Genomic DNA, 20,911 nt, shown 5'->3' on the forward strand with positions numbered 1-20,911 from the left:
CAGGTGGAGTTTGCGTCTATGTCCTGAACTCAGTATGCAGCGAACGTGTGCCCCTTCAAACCCCTTTTGAAGCTGTGGCTGTCAGGATAAGGATGACACAGGCAATAACTGCCTGCAATGTATATCTTTCTCCAGATGGTGTAGTACCTCTGAACACATTGGCTGGACTGATTGATCAACTCCCTAAACCTTTCCTACTTTTGGGAGATTTTAATGCTCATAACCCCTTGTGGGGTGGCACAGTTCTTACTGGCAGAGGCAGAGATGTCAAAAATTTACTGTCACAACTCGAACTCTGCCTCTTAAATACTGGGGCTGCCACACATTTCAGTGTGGCACATGCACATATTCAGCCATTGACCTCTTGGTTTGCAGCCCTGTTCTTCTCCCATCTATCCACTGGAGAGCACATGACGACCTGGGTGGTAGTGACCACGTCCCCATCTTCCTGTCACTGCCCCGGCATCAGGCCCACGGATGCCTGCCCAGATGGGCTTTAAACAAGGCAGACCAGGAAGCCAACACCTCTGCTGTCGCCGTTGAATCTCCCCCACATAGTAACGTTGATGTGTTGGTTGAGCAGGTAACTACAACAATCGTTTCTGTGGCGGAAAATGTGATCCCTTGTCCTTTAGGGTGCCCCTGGTGAAAGACAGTCCCTTGGTGGGCATCGGAAGTTGCTGAGGCAATTAAGGAGCATCAGCGAGCACTGCAGCAGCATAAGCGGCACACTTCCCTGGAGCACCTCATAGCCTTTAAATGGCTCCGTTCCGCGTTCATCAGCTTATCAAAATGCGGAAACAGGAGTGGTGGGAGAGGTACGTGTCGACCATTGGGTGCCATACGCCACCTTCCCAAGTCTGGACAAAGGTCAAACGAGATTTTGGGTACCAGACACCAACAAGTGTTACCATAAATGGCGTGTTATCTACCAATGCAAACGCGATTGCTGAGCACTATGCTTGCGCCTCTGCATCAGAGAATTACCCCCCAGCCTTTCACCCTATCAAACGGCGGATGGAAAGGAAAGTCCTCTCGTTCACTACACACCGCAGTGAACCCTAAACGCCCCATTTACAGAGTGGGAGCCCCTCAGTGCCCTTGCACATTGGCTTGACACAGCTCCTGGGCCCGATCATATCCACATTCAGATGATTAAAGATCTCTCATCTGACTACAAGTGATATCTCCTCGTGATCTTCAACCGGATCTGGTGCGATGGCATCTTTCCATCGCACTGGTGGGAGAGCACCTTCATACCAGTGCTCAAACCCGGCAAAAACCCATTTGATGTGGATAGCTATTGGGCCATCAGTCTCACCAACGTTCTGTGTAAGCTGCTGGAACATATGGTGTGTCGGCGGTTGGGCTGAGTCCTGGAGTCACATGGCCTACTGGCTCCGTGACAAGGCAGCTTTTGCCTGGGTCGCTCTTCCACTGATAATCTTGTGTCCCTCAAGTCTGCCATCTGAACAGCCTTTTCCAGATGCCAACACCTTGTTGCCACATTTTTTACTTACGAAAAGTGTATGACACGACCTGCGACATCATATCCTTGCCACATTATATGAGTGGGGTATCTGAGGCCCACTCCCAATTTTTATCCAGAATTTCCTGTCGCTTCGTACTTTCCATGTCCAAGTTAGTGCCTCCCATAGTTCACCTTCCCCCCCCCCCCCCCCCCTCCATATGCAGGAGAATGGGGTCCCACAGGACTCTGTGTTGAGTGTATCTCTATTTTTAGTGGCCATTAATGGTCTAGCAGCAGCTGTAGGGCCGTCCGTCTCACAGTCTCTGTTTGCAGACGACTTCTGCATTTCGTACTGCTCCACCAGTACTGGTGTTGCTGAGCAGCGTCTACAGGGAGCCATCCACAGGGCGCAGTCATGGGCTCTAGCCCACGGCTTTTAGTTTTCGTCCGCAAAGTCGTGTGTTATGCACTTCTGTCGTCATCGTACTATTCATCCGGAACCAGAACTTTACCTTACTGATGATTCCCTCACTGTATTGGAGATGTATTGATTTTTAGGACTAGTTTTCGATGCCTGATTGACTAGGCTTCCTCACCTTCATCAGCTTAAGCGGAATTGCTGCCAGCACCTCAATGCCCTTTGTTGCCTGAGCAACACCAACTGTGGTGCAGATCGTTCTACACTACTGCAGCTATACAGAGCTCTTGTTCAATCCCGTCTTGACTGTGGGTGTCTGGTTTATGGTTCGGTGCTACCCTCAACATTGTGTTTACTCGATCCAGTGCACCACTGAGGCATTCAGCTAGCGATGGAAGCTTTCAGGATGAGTCCAGTGACCAGTGTCCTTGCAGAGGTTGGAGTCCCTCCATTGCAGGACATGCGTGCACAGTTGCTGCCCAGTTACATTGCACATGTTTGTAGTTCTCCTGGGCATCCGAATTACTGTCTCCTTTTCCCACCCACACTGTTCATCTCCTGCATCGGCGGCCCAGGTCAGGGCTTGCAATTGCAGTTCGCGTCTGATCTCTTCTATCTGAACTGGTGTCCTATCCTTTACCACCTTACTCAAGGTCCAATCACGTACACCTCCATGGTGCACACCTATGCCACGGCTTCGCCTGGACCTTTCACATGGCTCTCCGCTGTCACTTCATCTCAATTCTTGATATGTACCGAGGCCATGAACTGGTTTACACCGATGGCTGATGGTCACATCGGCATCGCATATGTCCATGGAGGACATATTGAACAGAATTCCTTGCCCGATGGCTGCAGTGTTTTCACTGCTGAGCTGGTGGCTATATCTCGTGCTCTTGACCACATCCATTCATGCCCTGAGGAGTCGTTTCTTCTGTGTACCATTTCCTTGAGCAGCCTACAAGCTATTGACCAGTGCTACCCTCGTCATCCTTTGGTAACGATCATCCAGGAGTCCATTTATGCCCTGGAACGGTCCGGTCATTCAGTGGTGTTTGCCCCCCTGCGGATTCGGGGGTTAGAATAGGCCCGCGGTATTCCTGCCTGTCGTAAGAGGCGACTAAAAGGAGTCTTACCTGTTTCGGCTATTAATGTGATGGTCCCCATTGTGGTTTGACCTCCATTTTTCCAAATTCTACAGAAGTGTCCATCTAGCGATCAGACCTTTCGCCAGCTTCTTTGTCGTTGCATTGCAGTCCTGCCCGCTCTCCATCTCTAGGGCATGGATACGTTCCTGCATGCACTTTCCACCTTGCGCTGTGCAGTGCCACTTTCTGCACTGATGGCGACCATGGACCACATGTCACCTAACATCCAGCACGGTAGCCAGTCCGTTGTGGTGGGGCCGCCATGTACCCTGTTGGTTGTAGCCCCCTGACAAAACAGGGATTGCTCTACTGATGCCTGCGCCGTTAACTCCCCACGTATGCCAAGGAGTAGATGCCTGTCTCCCTGGGGCATCAGGACTCCCGGCAATGGCCATCCTGCCAGGTGGCTATTGCTGCGGCTGGGTGGCACCCATGGGGAGGGCCCTTGGTCGGAGTAGGTGGCATCAGGGCGGATGACCCGCAATGAAGTGTGGTACATCATCTCTCGCTGGCGGCCAGCCGCCAGCAGTCTCTAAGCGTTCTCGGGCTCAATTTAATGCTCAGAAGTATGATCCGAAAACGTTCCCCTCTCTGGCCACGCCGTGGGAGGAGCGTAAGTCTCAGGATGGAGGTAACAGTTATTCGCCCCGATTCTTAGTTTGCACGAGAGCTGATGGGGAGTCTTTTCTATCCACAAAGCCTCAGTTCTTCGTCGAGCATTTAGAGGACAAGTTTGGGGAGGTGGAGGGCTTGTCCAAAATGCGCTCTGGGTCAGTACTGATACAAACGGCATCCTCCGCCCAGTCACGCAGGTTACTTGCTTGTGACAAGCTGGGGGATGTTAACATTACCATTACACCAGATAAGAGTTTCGATATGGTCCAGGGTGTTATTTTCCATAGGGACCTACTTTTGCAGTCTGATGACGAGCTGCGTGCCAACTTAGAGGGTAGAGGTGTTCATTTCGTCCGGCGCGTTCATCGGGGTCCGAAGGACAATCAGGTTGCTACCGGTGCCTTCATCTTGGCCTTCGAGGGTGATACATTACCGGAGAAGGTCAAAGTGATGGTCTACCGTTGTGACGTCAAGCCCTATATCCCTCCCCCGATGCGGTGCTTTAAGTGCTGGAAGTTCGGCCATATGTCTTCCCGCTGCACTTCCAGCCTCACATGTCGAGATTGTGGACGCACATCACATCCCAATACTCCATGTGCCCCGCCTCCCATCTGTGTCAACTGCGGAGAGCATCATCCACCTTGCTCGCCTGACTGCAAAGTCTTTCAGAAAGAGCGCAAAATCATGGAATATAAGACCCTGGACCGTCTGACCTATACTGAGACCAAAAGGAAATATGACAGACTCCATCCTGTGAGAATGACATCTTCTTACACAGCTGCTACAACAACTGTGCTAGCCCCATCAGTTTCGAGACTTCCAGCCAGCTCGATGAGCAGTACGACTCCTCCTGCCCCCTTGCCCGTGGGGGGCTCTCCCCAACCGGTTGCTCCTGCACCACCTACCTCACGAGCAACATCCTCCCACCCATCGGGGACGTCTGTCCCCGCTTCTCAGCCGGAGAAGTGTCTAACTTCTTCGGCTACTCTCGCCCGTAAGGGTTCCCTTGGGACCCTCCCTTCCCAGGGTTCCACCAGCGGGAAGGATGACAGCCGACAGTGGCGTAAGTCCTCACCAGCGGCCGGGCGTAGGGCTTCACGATCCTCCTCCGTCCTGGAGACTGACTCGGTGAAGTCTTCCCAGCTGGTGAAACCCAAGGGTCAGAGAGAGAAGTCAAAGAGAAAGACCTCTAAGGCCAAAGAACTTGCAGTGGCACCGACCCCACCGCACCCTTCGAGCTCTGCGTCTGAGGATGAGGTCGAGATTCTGGCGTCCGTTGAGGACCTTGATCTCGCTGGTCCCTCAGACGCCATGGATGCCACTTGCACGGGGTACTGAATCGGTGGCAGTGAGTGAACAAGCGGCGTAAATTGCCTTCCCAGTCCCTTCACGCCTTTCTCAGCCATGGACAATATCATCCTCCAGTGGAACTGCAGCGGTTTCTTCCACCATCTAGCTGAGCTCCGACAACTTATCAGCCTTGATCCTTTCTTCTGCATTGCTCTTCAGGAAACTTGGTTTCCAGCAATGCGAACCCCCGCCCTCCGTGGCTATCGGGGTTATTATAAGAACCGGGCAGCTTATGAAAGTGTGTCTGGTGGCGTCTGCCTCTATGTCCTTCACACTCTGCACAGCGAGTCTGTCCCTCTCCAAACACCTTTAGAGGCTGTTGCTGTTCGGGTGTGGACGCCACAGGCTGTTATCGTCTGCAGTCTTTACCTTCCACCGGATGGTGATGTCTCGCAGCATGTCCTGGCTGCGCTGATAGCCCAATTGCCGCCACCTTTCTTGTTACTGGGCGACTTCAACCCTCTGTGGGGTGGGTCAGTGGCAACAGGTCGAGGCGCCACCGTTGAGCATTTATTGTCGCAGCTCGATCTCTCGATTTTAAATGATGGTGCCTTCACACACTTCAGTGTGGCCCATGGCACATACTCCGCCATTGACCTTTCGATCTGTAGCCCTAGCCTCTTACCATCTGTCCAATGGAGTGTGCATGACAATCTGTGTGGTAGTGACCACTTTCCGATCTTTCTGTCACTACCACAGCGTCACTCTTCTGGGGGCCCTAGCAGAAGGGCTATGAATAAGGCTGACTGGGACTTGTTCTCCTCCACTGCCGCTATTGAGCCTCTCTCTAATGATGACATTGATGCGGTGGTTCAATCGGTCACCACCGGCATCGTTACTGCTGCCGAATCTGCCATTCCCCGTTCTTCTGGGTCCCTTCAGCGGCGGACTGTGCCTTGGTGGTCGCCTGAGATCGCTGAAGCGATTAAAGATCGTCGGCGGGCCCTCCAGCGTCACAAGCGACATCCCTGCATTGAACACCTCATCACCTTCAAACGGCTGCGTGCGCGGGCCCGCCGCCTTATCCGCCAAAGCACGCAGGAGTGCTGGGAGCAGTATGTGTCCACCATTGGCCTCCATGTCTCTCCATCGCAGGTCTGGGCCAAGATCCGACGCCTCTACGGCTATCAGACCCCTGTCAGCGTCCCTGCGCTCTCACTGAATGGAGCAGTTTGTACAGACTCCGACGAAATTGCAAACAGCTTGGCAGAGCATTTTGCTCTTAGTTCTGCTTCTTCCAATTACCCTCTGGCCTTCCGCTCCATTAAAGATGGAACGTCGGAGCCTTTCTTTTCGCACCCACCATTCTGAATCCTACAATACTCCATTCAGTGAGTGGGAATTTCACAGTGCCCTTGCCGCTTGCCCTGCTACCGCTCCTGGGCCAGATCGCATCCACTGTCAGATGCTGAAACAAGTTTCAGTGGACTGTAAGCGACGCCTCCTCGACCTTTACAACCGTCTCTGGGTCGAGGGTGAGTTTCCATCGCAATGGCGGGAAAGCATTGTCATCCCCGTTTTGAAACCGGGCAAGAGCCCTTTGGAGGTGGACAGCTACCACCCCATTAGCCTCACCAACATTCTTTGCAAGCTTCTCGAACGGATGGTGAGCCGGCACTTGAATTGGGTACTGGAGTTTCGGGGCCTTCTAGCACCATCTCAGGGTGGGTTCCGTAAAGGCCGCTCTGCCACCGACAATCTGGTGAGTCTGGAGTCGGCCATCCATACTGCCTTTGCCCGCTGTCAGCACCTGGTCTCTGTCTTTTCCGACATGCGGAAGGCATACAATACGACATGGCGTCATCACATACTTTCTACGCTTCATGGATGGGGTCTTCGGGGCCCTCTGCCGATCTTTATCCGAAATTTTCTGTCGTTTCGTACCTTCCGCGTGCAAGTCGCGGCCTGTCATAGTTCCTCCCGAGTCCAGGAGGACGGTGTACGCCAGGGATCTGTCCTCAGTGTCTGTCTGTTTTTAATCGCAATAAACGGGCTCGCTGCAGCGGTGGGAAATTCTGTCTCCGCTTCCCTGTATGCTGACGACTTCTGCCTTTACTACAGCTCTACTGGCATTGCAGCTGTTGAACGTCAGCTACAGGGCGCTATCCGCAAGGCGCAGTCTTGGGCTGTAGCGCATGGTTTTCAATTTTCGGCTGCCAAGACCCGCGTTATGCATTTCTGCCGGCGCCGAACAGTCCATCCTGAGCCGCGGCTTTATCTTGCCGACGAACTCCTTGCTGTGGTGGAGACCCACAGGTTTTTGGGTGTAGTTTTTGATGTCCGGCTGACTTGGCTGCCTCATATTCGGCAGCTTAAACAGGCATGTTGGCGGCATCTAAATGCTCTGAGATGCTTGAGCCACACCCACTGGGGTGCCGACCGATCTACCCTGTTACGGCTCTACCAGGCGTTAATCCAGTCTCGTCTGGATTATGGGAGCCTGGCTTATGGCTCAGCATCCCCATCTGCGCTGCCGGTACTGGACCCAATCCTACACAGCGGCATACGCCTTGCCACTGGTGCTTTCCGGACCAGCCCAGTGGACAGCATACTTGCGGAGGCAGGTGTCCCTCCATTGCAGTTCAGGTGCCAAAATTTATTGGCCGCTTACGCTGCCCATGTTTTTAGCTTGCCCAGGCATCCAAACTGTCGTCTCCTGTTCCCGCGATCGGTTGTCCATCTGCCAGAACGTCGGCCCCGGTCATGTTGTACGATCACGGTCCGCGTCCGAGAGCTTCTCTCCTGGCTTGGGGCTTTACCTCTTCCGCCTCCTTTCCGGGCACCTCTGCGTACACCCCCATGATGTGTGCCTCGCCCTCGCCTTCAGCTGGAATTGGCACAGGGCCCAAAGGACTCAGTCCCTCCGGAGGCCTTCAGCCGCCGCTTTCTTTCCCTCCTTGCAATGTATTCAGGGCTCTGGCATTGCGTACACTGACATCTCGATGGTTGCTGGTTGTGTCGGTTATGCGTTTACTCTAGGGGACCATTCCAAACAATGTTCATTGCCGGCAGGCTGCAGCGTTTACACTGCTGAGCTGGTCGCCATCTTTCGTACCCTAGAGTGTATCCGCTCCTGCTCAGGTGATTCCTTCGTGATCTGTAACGATTTCCTGAGCGGTTTATGAGCTCTCGACCAGTGTTTTCCTCGTTCTCGTCTGGTGATGGCTATCCAGGAGTCCCTGCATACTCTTGCGCATTGCGGCCGCTCTGTGGTCTTTGTTTGGACCCCAGGCCATGTTGGGATACCCGGAAATGAAAATGTTGACCGGCTGGCGAAAGAGGCCACCAGTACACCATCTCTGGACATTGGCCTCCCGGAGACTGATTTGAGGGCAGTCCTCCGCCGACACATTTCCTCGCTTTGGGACGCTGAATGGCGCGGTCTTGCCACCCATAACAAACTTTGTGCCGTCAAGGAGACGACGACTGTGTGGCACTCCTCCTTGCGCGTCTCTCGCAAGGAGTCTGTCGTCCTCTGCCGACTGCGCATTGGGCACACTCGGCTGACGCACGGCCACTTATTGAGCCATGAGAACCCACCTCTGTGTCGTTGCGGCTCCATTTTATCTGTGGTCCACATCATTTTATTGGAGTGTCTGCTTTTAGCTGTGCTCAGGCAGACTTTTGCGCTGCCTGATACGCTCCCTGCCCTTTTATCTGATGACCCTGCTATGGCTGGCTTAGTTTTACGTTTTATTCGGGCAGGGGGTTTTTATCGCCTCATTTGAGTGTTTGTTGTGTCCTTTTGTGTTGATTCTGGCCTTTGGCCTACGATTTTAGTCTGCATTTTTAATGTGTTTCCCGGTGGTTGGCTTTTCCTTTTTTGTTTCTATGTAGGCCAACCACCGACACACTCTGTGTGATTTTAATTTGTTTTGTCTGATCTCTTTCAGAGTATTTCTTGTCCTGTGTCGTCTGACGTCTTTCTTGTTGTTCGTTTTTATTCTCTTTGGGTGGTTTTAATTTTTTTTTTTTTTTTTTTTTTTTTTTTTTTTTTTTTTTTTTTTTTTGGGAAAAAGGGACTGATGACCGTCGCAGTCTGGTCCCTTTAATCCCACAAACCAACCAACCAACCAGTGGTGTTTGTGTGGAGCCCTGGACATGTCGGAATCCCAGGCAACAAACTTGCTGACAGGCTGGCCAAACGGGCTACATGGAAACCGCTTATGGAGTTCGGCATTCCAATAACTGACCTGCGTTCGTTTTTACGTTGCCAGGTTTTTCGGCTTTGGGAGACGGAATGGCATAGTCTCAGTATGCACAACGAACTGCGTGCCATTAAGGAGACTATGAATGTGTGGCAATCCTCCTTGCGGGCCTCTCGCAGGGACACTGTGGCTCTCCGCTGGCTCTGGATTGGCTATGCTTGGGCGACCCACGGCTACCTCCTGTGCTGTGAAGACCCGTCTCAGTGTCGATACGGCGCCCGGTTGGCAGTGGCCTATATTCTGCTGCACTGTTGCACTTTGACTGCCCTGCGACGAAATCTTTGGTTACCCAACTCGTTGCCGCTAATTTTATCTGACAACACCTCATCGGCTCATTTAGTTTTACGTTTTATTCGTGGGGTTGGGTTTTATCGTTTGATCTAAATTTTAGCGCATGTCCTTTGTCCCTCTGTCCCCTCTACCCTAGTGGAGGTTTTAATGTGTTGCAGAGTGGCTGGCTTCTCCTTTTTATTCTAATGATCAACCAGCCATGGTCATTTGTTTTGTCATTTTAATCTCTTCTACATGTTTCGTGAGTTTCTGTGGTTTTCTTCTCCCCTTTTTCCCATTTAAGTGTTTGTTGCACTTCCGTCGTTCTTGTGGGTTTTCCTTTCTCTCCGTTTTGTGTTGTCAGTCTTGCTTGTTTTATTCTCACCCTTGTGGCATTGTGTTATTCGGAACAAGGGACTGATAATCTAGCAGTTTGGTCCCTCCCCCCCCCCCCCCTTTTAAACCAACCAACCCACCTTATGCTTTATGCCAAATTCTATTGAGCATCTTCCTCTTTCATTCCTTTCCCCTAGTGTATACTCGCCTACAGTTTTTTGTTCTCTTCCTATTCCTATCTTCAAATCCCAGTCCCCTGCCACTATTGAATTTACATCTCCCTTAAATATATGAATAATTTCTTTTGTCTCATCATCCATTTTTTGATCTCATCATCAGTGGAGCTAGTTGACATATAAGCATGTACTACTGCTGTGGGTGTTGGCTATGTGCCTATCTTGGCTACAGTAATGCATACAGTATGCTATTCATAGTAGCTTACCTTTATTGCCATTTTCTTACTCATTCTGAAGCCTACTCCTGCATTACCCTTATTTGATTTTGTATTCATGACCCTGTATTCACCTGACCAGAGGACCTGTTCCTCCTACCACCAAATTTCACTAATTCTCACTATATGTAACTTAAGTCTATCCATTTCCATTTTTAAATGTTCTAACATACCAGAACAATTAATGTATCTAACCTGCCATGCCCTGGTCCATGGAACACCAATTGTGTTTCTCCTGATGATGATATCCTCCCGAGTAGTCACTGCCCAGAGATCAGAATTGGGGTACTGTTTTCCCTCCAGAATATTTTATCTGAGAAAATGCCATCATTTAAGCATGCAGTAGAGCTGCATGCCCCCTGGAAAAATTACAGCTGTAGTTTCCCTTTGCTTTCAGCCATTCACAGTACCAGCAAAGCAATGCCAATTGGTTTATGTTACAGGGCCAGATCAGTCAATCATGCAACTACTGGAAGGGCTGCTGCCCCCATTCAGGAACAACACATTTGTCTGGCCTCTCAAGACACACTCCTTCGTTCTGGTTGCACCTGTGGTATGGCTATTTGTATCGCTGAAGCATGCAAGTTGCCTTGCGAAAGGAAGGTCTGTGTGTCTGGGGGGATTTTGATTAAGTTAGTGTTAAATTTTGCTTTGTCATGTGCAGTGCATGGCAGAGGTTATTTCCCTTTATAGCACATATTAGTGTTTCTTGCTATTCTGTTTGTGTATGGAATGTGGGAAGAATGTTTGCTTAAATGTCTGTGTATACTATAATTAGTCTAATCATGTCTTCTCAGTTTTTACAGGAGCAATACTTGTGGGGTAGTAATAGGTTCCTCAATTAATGTGTGTTGGGAACATGAAAGATGATTGCATTCTTATGATGCAATGTGTTCTCAAGATTTTTCACAGCCACTTATTCTTGGTGCAGTAAAGATTGTTAGTGTAGTGTCCATTTGTATGAGGTGGATGAACACACTGTAACTCATCAAACATTATAAAATGATTTTAAAAATGTAATTTTTTACAATTTATACAGTATTAAGCAAACAAAATTTTGTTCCCTTGAGTCTCTCTGCACTCTCTCTGTCCCACTAGTATTGGATTACAATATTCACTAGCAGTCAGAGTAGCAGTAGCATCGTGCTAGGTTCACTTTCTCTCAGTACACTGTCTTCTATAAGCTCTGCGTGCTCTCAGAGTAATCTCTGACTGCAATGGCTTAAAAAGAAGCGTGGTCCAATCACAGTTGCAGCAGTGAGGTGCTGAGAATTTGGTGTCCTCTGGTCACGTGTGTGTGTGTGTGTGTGTGTGTGTGTGTGTGTGTTTGTTTGTTTGTTTGTTTGTTTTAAAAATCTCTTATTTCTGGCAATGTGAGCTGCATGTGATGCGCTATGTGCGGCCGACAAAGACACTGTCAACACCACATCTACTCCCTCATTGCCAAAGAAAAGGAGTGGGGCACCGTCATCTCACGATGAGTGCAGGTGCTGATGGGCTGAAGTTTGTGCTGTGGTGCTGCTGATGGATTTGGCTGTGGCAGATGGTGTCAGTCACCCACATCCTAACATTTGTCTTGCAAACCCCCGGGAATATCTGTGAAAAAGCTGGAGGGTAACATCCATCCAAAGGTACAGGTGGGTGCAGCATTGGTACTGCTTTGGATGCTGAAGGCTCTATGGCTGATGAAGGTCCGATATCTGTGTCTGACATCACTGTGAAGAGAGATGGATCCTGCAGAGTAGTAGCAGCTGTGTAGGCAGGCAGGGGCCCGACCTCCATAGCAGAGTCATCTGACAGCCCGTGCACTCAAACGTCAAGCCCCAGCATTAACTGAACTGCTTGGGGGCAGGAATATGACAGTCTGGGTTACAGGTAGCATCTCTGAAACATTAATATCTACAGCTTAGTCACAGAAATGTAGATGATTTTGGTGCTGTTGGTGAGTGCCTGTCTTGCCATAAATGGTGTAATGAGCTTGGCTGATGCTGGAGTGATGATGCAGGATTCATAGCTGTGAGGTTCGTTAAAGACACAATAGAAAACTTTGTCCTTAGAGCAGAACTTTGTTATGAAGTTGGCGTCTTTAGCAGGCTGTCAAGGGTGATAGGCTGTGATAGGGGCTAAGAAGTGAGCTATTTCCCTTGAGCAAGAAGCACCAGATTTGGATATCTGAACCTTAAAAGTTCAAATGAAATGTTGGGCTCCACTGTTTGAGGAGAGCTAGGTGACATTCAGATATGATGAATCCCATTTTGTTGAAATTCCAACAAACAAAACTGAGGACTATTTTCCAAAACAATTGTTTATGATTTCATGGAATAAAACTGTATGAGAACTTGGTGCAGAAATTGGAGCCCAGAACAGTAATAAAACCACAGCAGGACACCCAGTCTCTGCCAATCAGAGCCATCACCACAACTCTGCAGTTACCAGTTTGTGAACCAATGACCACCATCTGTTGGCCCAACCTGGCCGACCAGGTGGCACTCCGCCAGCTGCCCGCCCCTGCTCTCCAGTCGTCAATCCATGTGTCAACTCCAGCCAATGCCATTGCCATGCCACTGGGATGCCATGATCTACTGTAAAGACTGAAGACATTGCTGCTGGCCACGTTCTTCACCATAGCCATATGAAGCCTCTTGCCGCATGTGCATCTGTCACTGAGTCAGTGCATGGGGGTCGATGCTCGACTGAGTAAGCAGCTTGCCTCAGCACAACAGACCGTAACTACACCTACCACTCAGCATGGAATATTACGTGAAGAAGGAAATGCATTGCAGTGACTGTGCTAGTTGGGGGGGGGGGGGGGGGATATTAAATGCTTGTTTGCATTTGTGGAGGAGTCAGGTTGAATGATTAAATAAAGTACCATGCGTGTCTACCATAGGTCTGTTTCTACTTCCCAACATCTCCCAAACCATGCGTGTATGCCCAAAAGAGCTTTGCATTGTAATTCAGAATGACACAGGCACTATCCACTTACACCGGAGAATCGACTTTCAAGTACACTGTCCCAATATGGGAATATACATGATTAATGTAAGAATTTAGGTTGCAGACACATGGTTGACGACGTACAGAAGTTTGGTTCATATTCAGATAGCCAAATGGTAAGGCAACCACTCACAGTGAGTGGGAAATCCGGGTTCGAGTCCTAGTGTGGCACAAATTTTCATTGTCATCATTTCATTATACAGCTGATAGTTATCCATATTCACAACTGCAAATACATTTAATGTATGGCCGTAGTCACTGCAGTGCCTGTTCCTTTGGACATGCATGCCCGTCCAGAGGAAAATTACGCCATGATTCAAAATAGTACAGGCACTGCATTATCATAAATACAATTCATTCTTATGTGAATGGCATGTAGACATATCCAGTTAAAAGCTTCTCACTGTCTACCAAGTAGTATCCACCCATTGGCTGGCTTCAATTTGATACAGAGGCACATAGTCAACACCTACTCTATACCATGTAAAAGGCTGCTTATGGGCAATCGTTTGTAAAGTTTAGCCTTGACGATCATGAGTTAACTACTTTTTAATATTTTTGGTTACGACATTAAATGGAGCACCTGTGTGTGTCTACTATCAATAACAAATTTATAATGTTGACTTTCCCATAAAATAAGTAATAAAAGTAAATTTGACTTGGAGGGGACATTAGATCATTAAGAAATTTTGCAGTGTCATAATGTTTGTAAATGTTACTTTGTGGGAAGTGTTTCCTTTGGATAAAGCTCACTGTTCATGTACCTCAAATAAAAGGTGCTGTTTAGTTGGGTTCCTTTTCTTGAATATACCTTCATAAATTAGATTTCCTTTAAATAACAACAGTATGTTCAAGTAAACACATGGTTATGGTATTAAGGCCTACAGTGAATGTTGTGAAGTCAAATTTGCACAAATGCATCATTTCACTGCCATATGTAATTCTAATGGCTGCCTCTTTTGTCTGGAATGCAGTAAATTCTACTGTAGATTTTCTCTGGAATGCAATTTTGCAATTTAAAGGAGTCTGGTGGCCGGTATAACAAGTCTTCGTGGAGATTTCCACAATGTATAGAATTTCATAGCTCAGAAGACTTAACACTGAATTTAGATTAGCACTCTCATATTCAGTGAATAAACTGTGATGTGAACACACATTTCATAACTTGTTTTTCAAGCATTTTTCAGTTGTTTAACATGGATGGAGATTTTTGGGTTGGGTTGTTCCGAGAATTATAAAAACTCATTGGCACAGTCTTTCTGCTGTTCATTATTATCATTTGCCCAACTAAAATGCGTATGGAACTTTGTAATTTGTATACTGTTCTTTGATGATGAAATGGAGATTATAAAAATTATTACAAAATTACCATAAAAACAATCCATACAACATTAAAGGTTTCCTTTATACTAAGTAAACTCTTACAACTTACAGCACCCACCAGTTGTTCTGTGCTTCACTTTGTAATGCCACATTTACTCATTTCATTTTGCTTTGTGATCTTACTTTACCATCATATTCAAAATAATGATGAGCTTTCTACATAAGCAGTTGTACATGATAATCTTGCAGTTGGTAGATCACATTCATAGGTAGGGTTGTATTTCAGGTAGAGCTGTATCTACATTTATATAATTTTGGCAAAACACCCTGTGTTGTAGGTTATCCATTTACAAAGTACTCCTTAATAAGAAAATGTCAAATTGACTTTTGGGAATTTGTCAGCTTGTCAAATGCAGGAACAGGAAGGATGGCTGTATATACTTGCAGGGATCTAAAAGAGAGAAATGAACTGCAACTGGTCAAAGGAGTCAAATCTCTTTCTTGTAGTTTCATTGTCAAATATCTTGCTGTAGAGAACTGTAATTCAAGTGTGGATACCTGTTTATATTTTCATTTATTTTTAGCAGAAGGACTGACTCAAAAATGATGAAATACTTAAAAGTGCTTTCAGAGTTCAGTCACACCAGCCCCTCAGGTTTACTCTACTAGTTTTTTTATCTTAAGTACCCCTATATGGTAACATTTTTTCTGTATAAAGTCTTTTCATCTGTTTTTGCGGATGACAGATTTTGGCTTGTTTCTTTCTTACACGGTTTCTTAATTTCCTTCCCTAGTGAGCTCTGTGTTGCTTCACTTATGTACACCACACATCACAAACATTTTCAGTGCCTGACATGTATTTGTAGTTGAGAATATGGACAACCATCAACTATATAATGGAATGCCAACAATGACAATTTGTGCCGGACTGGGACTCAAACCTGGGTTTCCGCTTATCACAAGTGGTCATCTTACCAGTAGGCTCTCCGAGCACATTCACAGCCAGGCTCGAACTTCTATATGTTGTCTACTATGTGTCAACCACCCGTATACGTTGTCTACTAAGTGTCAACAACCCGCACTCATACATCCGTTCTGTATATTCTCGTACAGGGGAAACATTTTAATGGAAAGTTGCTTGCCCAGTGTCAGCAGGTTAATACGGTATTGCAGTGTCTGTGCTGTTCAGAAGTACAATCCAATATTCCTTTGGTCATTATTGTATTTATCTGCCGAAACTGGTTACATGACTTTAAATTAAAATGTCTCCCCTGTATGGGAATATACATAATGGATGTACACGACTGGCCATTAAAATTGCTACACCACGAAGATGAAGTGCTACAGACGTGAAATTTAACCAACAGGAAGAAGATGCTGTGATATGCAAATGATTAGCTTTTCAGAGCATTCACACAAGATTGGTGCTGACATGAGCAACAAATTTCCCATACATAAACAGCAGTTGACCAGTGTTGCCTGGTGAAATGTTGTTGTGATGCCTCGTATAAGGAGGAGAAATGCGTACCATCACGTTTCCGACTTTGATAAAGGTCGGATCGTAGCCTATCGCGATTGCGGTTTCTCGTATCGTGACATTGCTGCTCGCGTTGGTCAAGATCCAATGACTGTTAGCAGAATATGGAATCGGTGGGTTCAGGACGGTAATACGGATCGCCGTGCTGGATCCCAATGGCCTCGTATCACTAGCATTCAAGATGACAGGCATCTTATCCGCATGGCTGTAACGGATCATGCAGCCACGTCTCGATCACTGAGTCAACAGATGGGGACGTTTGCAAGACAACAACCATATGCACTAACAGTTCGACGACGTTTGCAGCAGCATGGACTATCAGCTCGGAGACCATGGCTGCGGTTACCCTTGACGCTGCATCACAGACAGGAGTGCCTGCGATGGTGTACTCAACGACGAACCTGGGTGCATGAATGGCAAAACGTCATTTTTTCGGATGAATCCAGGTTCTGTTTACAGCATCATGATGGTCGCATCCGTGTTTGGCGACATAGCGGTGAACGCACATTGAAGCGTGTATTCGTCATCACCCGGCGTGATGGTATAGGGTGCCATTGGTTACACGTCTCGGTCACCTCTTGTTCGCATTGACGGCACTTTGAACAGTGGACGCTACATTTCAGACGTGTTACGACCCGTGGCTCTACTCTTCATTCGATCCCTGCAAAACCCTACATTTCAGCAGGATAATGCACTATCGCATGTTGCAGGTCCTGTATGGGCCTTTCTGGATACAGAAAATGTTCGACTGCTGCCCTGGCCAGCACATTCTCCAGATCTCTCACTAATTGAAAACGTCTGGTCAATGGTGGCCGAGCAACTGGCTCGTCACAATATGCCAGTCACTACTCTTGATGAACTGTGGTATCGTGTTGAAGCTTCATGGGCAGCTGTACCTGTACATGCCATCCGAGCTCTGTTTGACTCAATGCCCAGGCATATCAAGGCCGTTATTACGGCCAGAGGTGGTTGTTCTGGGTACTGATTTCTCAGGATCTATGCCCCCAAATTGCGTGAAAATGTAATCACATGTCAGTTCTAGTATATTTGTCCAGTGAATATCCGTTTATCATCTGCATTTCTTCTTGGTGTAGCAATTTTAATGGCCAGTAGTGTATAAGTGCAAGTCGTAGACACTTGGTTGACAACATGTGGAAGTTCGGGTCTGTCCATGAAATGGGCCCAGATAGCCTAATGCTAATGTGACCACACATGATAAGTGGAAAATCCTGATTAGAATTCTAGTCTGGCATAAATTTTCATTGTCGTCATTCCATTTATTTATTTTATAATGGCTGTGGTTGTCAAAGGAACATTGCATCATACCTCTGAACAACACAGGCATTGCAATATTGTATTTTCATTGTCAGTCAAAACTGCTTTCAGTGCTTTGATAACTGAGTGGGGTGCAAACACCTTCCCACATCACTTTCATCTTAATGCCATTGTTAAAATGAATGTAGGTTGCGAAAACAAATATATATCAGAAATATGGCCGTAGGGTGTGCTTACTGCTGTTGATTATCCATGCAACACTTGTATTCCATGTTTTGTGTGTTTTATTTACTTCTGAACTATTTTCTTCTTCTTCAATGTTGACTTCAAATGAAATTGTCCATTGTTGTGGAAAAATGTTATTTTAGCATATTGTAAGTAGATTTCTAAGTAGTAGCTTGTTATGTCCCTCTTTTGCTGTTAGTTAGGAAAAAGGGGGAAGGGGCAATGCAAATGTCAAAGAACTGGATTCATTAAAGAAATTGACTGAAAAAATTGAAGGATTAAATAAAATTCTGGATTGTGACATTGTTTCAGAGCAATCACAGAGTGAAGGTGATTTAGAAGTAACAGAAGGCGATGATGATGGACAGGTACGTGATGAAAATGCTTTTGCTTCTAGTGATAATGAACATACTAGTGCTACTAATCAAATAGGAAATAGTGACTGTGAAGAAAATAAGCCCTCTAATTTTTATTATTTGGAGATGAATGGTGGAAAGTGGCAGTTATTTCCATACCATGCCTATTGATGTAATGGTGTTTCTGTAATTTTGCCATTGTGGCTTCCTTGTTTTGCTCTGATTCTTTCCCATCTGAACATGAATATACATGAATGTCTCTCTCTCTCTCTCTCTCTCTCTCTCTCTCTCTCTCTCTCTCTCTCTCTCCTCCTCCCCATCCCCCTCTTTGCCTGTCTCCCTTCCTACCCCCCCCCCCCTACCCTCCCCCCCTTTCAACCCTTCTCACCAGAATGTTAGTCTGAATGATATTGATCCACAATGTGTTAGGTAGTAATATTCTGCAACTGGGCTTAACTGTCCATTATATAATTATACAGCTTCCGTATCTTAGGCCATATGATATTGTAGTGTAATTGGTTATCATAAGAGAGTGCTGATTAGTTTGATGTAGGTATGTATCTGTAAAAGAAAATGTCAAACCTTTTTTTTTTCAGTCATCTAGTTTAAATTTCTTGCTATGTTTACTTCTTGATATACAGGGTGATTCAAAAAGAATACCACAACTTTAGGAATTTAAAACTCTGCAACGACAAAAGGCAGAGCTAAGCACTATCTGTCGGCGAATTAAGGGAGCTATAAAGTTTCATTTAGTTGTACATTTGTTAGCTTGAGACGCTGTTGACTAGGCGTCAGCGTCAGTTGATGCTAAGATGGCGACCGCTCAACAGAAAGCTTTTTGTGTTATTGAGTACGGCAGAAGTGAATTGACGACAGTTGTTCAGCGTGCATTTCGAACGAAGTATGGTGTTAAACCTCCTGATAGGTGGTGTATTAAACGTTGGTATAAACAGTTTACAGAGAATGGGTGTTTGTGCAAAGGGAAAAGTTCTGGACGGCCGAGAACGAGTGATGAAAATGTAGCACGCATCCAGCAAGCATTTATTCGCAGCCCAGGAAAATAGACTCGCAGAGCTCGCAGAGAGCTGCAAATTCCACAATCGACTGTATGGAGAGTCCTACGAAAAAGGTTAGTTATGAAACCTTATCGTCTGAAATTGGTTCAAGCACTGTCTGCAGCTGATAAGATTAAAAGATCGATTTCTGTGATTTTATCCTTGCTCAAATGGAAACAGATGAATCTTTCGTTTCAAAGATTGTGTTTAGTGATGAAGGATGTTAAGGATATGGTGTTTCGGCCACCTCTCCCAGCCACCATTGATGATTTGAAACGAGAAATAACAGCAGCTATCCAAACTGTTACGCCTGATATGCTACAGAGAGTGTGGAACGAGTTGGAGTATCGGGTTGATATTGCTCGAGTGTCTGGAGGGGGCCATATTGAACATCTCTGAACTTGTTTTTGAGTGAAAAAAACCTTTTTAAATACTCTTTGTAATGATGTATAACAGAAGGTTATATTATGTTTCTTTCATTAAATACACATTTTTAAAGTTGTGGTATTCCTTTTGAATCACGCTGTAGTTTGTAAGTGTTTCATTGTAAGTGCAATGATATTTCCGAACTTTGCACCTTCTTTAGTCATGATTTTTGCCTTGATTCCTTCCAGTAATTTTCTGTGAGGAGCTGTTTCAAATTATTTTGTCTTTCATTTATCCTTCACACTCTCACACCATCAAAAATTGACTACTAAAAATACTTCTGTTATTAAATGTAATTATAATTTCATGTACCAGCAGACTTTTTTTGTGGTTTTCCACTTTAATAGTTGTTTTTTTTTCCAGCCCACAATGCAGCTGCTGAACCATCTGTACAAAAATGTGAACTAATGGGGCAAGAGAAATGTGTCAAAGCTTTTGAAAATGTGTTTGTGATCAGTTTTCAGAGGACATTTGTTGCTGGTTTTTTAAAACTGGAAATAAAAGACTGAAATGTTTGACTGAATCTGCTGAAATGGAGTAAGCGTGTTGCTAAAAGGCTACAGTAGTGGCAAGATTCAGCTGAGCCACATTTATTTTACAGAAAACAAAAGTCATAGTGCCTAATAAGCAATGTTTGATTAAATGTAGTGGAAATTTTTATGATGATAATTGTGTGTTGCAATATAATGAAGAACAAAAATACTTTGTGTTAGTATTTACTTTCATAATTGTTACAGATCCTTCTGTTCCTTTCTTAGTATACTGTAATTTATTTTTAAGTGAGTAAGGTACAAGTGATAGAAGAAAACTGATGGAGTGTAATCAGTGAGATTAAGAGGTGGTAGTAGTACTGCAGGAAGCATTAAAATTAACTAGGAGATAAAATGTGAAGAGAAGCAGTGGAATATATAAAAAAAGATTTGGATGAAGAATAACGAGCCATCACAAGTAGCTGTGGATTGATTATTTTAATTTAGTGTATATCAGTTTTCTGAATCTTCAGAAATTAAATTTTACTTTCCTGGAAAGATTATCCGTTGCAAAATTGCTTAAGTATGTAGATAAACAGAGTTGCACTTCTTTGGATGAGGGTGGAGGACAATAAGTTTGCATTTTATATTGGCAGCGGTTTCAGTTTAAGTTGCAGCCATCGTTGTTTTAATTATTAAGCTTCAAGAACAGGACCTTATCTATTGTCTAAGCTCCAGTGTTTAAAGAAAGATAAGTATGTAGCTGATATACAAAAATAACTACAGGTATGAATATAGTTTTCACCCATGACAAGAAACATGAAAAAGTTTACACTCTAACTGAGCAATTATAGCAACATGTTTATTTTAGGTTAAGATGGAGGAAAAACCGATAAAAACATTTAGTGGCCCACGAAGCAGTGTTTAATTCGTTAATTACCACATAGGAATATTAAAAATAATTGTGTTCTTCCATTACA

At 45.8% G+C, this 20,911-nt stretch overlaps 1 long non-coding RNA gene across 1 annotated transcript in view; it reads left to right on the top strand.

Annotated features, from left to right (window-relative positions):
• LOC126248861 (uncharacterized) overlaps positions 1-20,163 on the top strand; it is a 31,304-nt gene extending 11,141 nt beyond the window's left edge. Inside the window, exons 3-4 of the long non-coding RNA XR_007545550.1 lie at positions 17,937-17,992; positions 19,825-20,163. This is a non-coding gene — a long non-coding RNA (uncharacterized LOC126248861). The remainder of the gene's footprint in view (positions 1-17,936; positions 17,993-19,824) is intronic.
• Positions 20,164-20,911: the final 748 nt, after the last annotated feature.

The sequence above is a fragment of the Schistocerca nitens genome, chromosome 3, assembly GCF_023898315.1.
Source record: "Schistocerca nitens isolate TAMUIC-IGC-003100 chromosome 3, iqSchNite1.1, whole genome shotgun sequence".
NCBI classification, from domain to species: Eukaryota; Metazoa; Arthropoda; class Insecta; order Orthoptera; family Acrididae; genus Schistocerca; species Schistocerca nitens.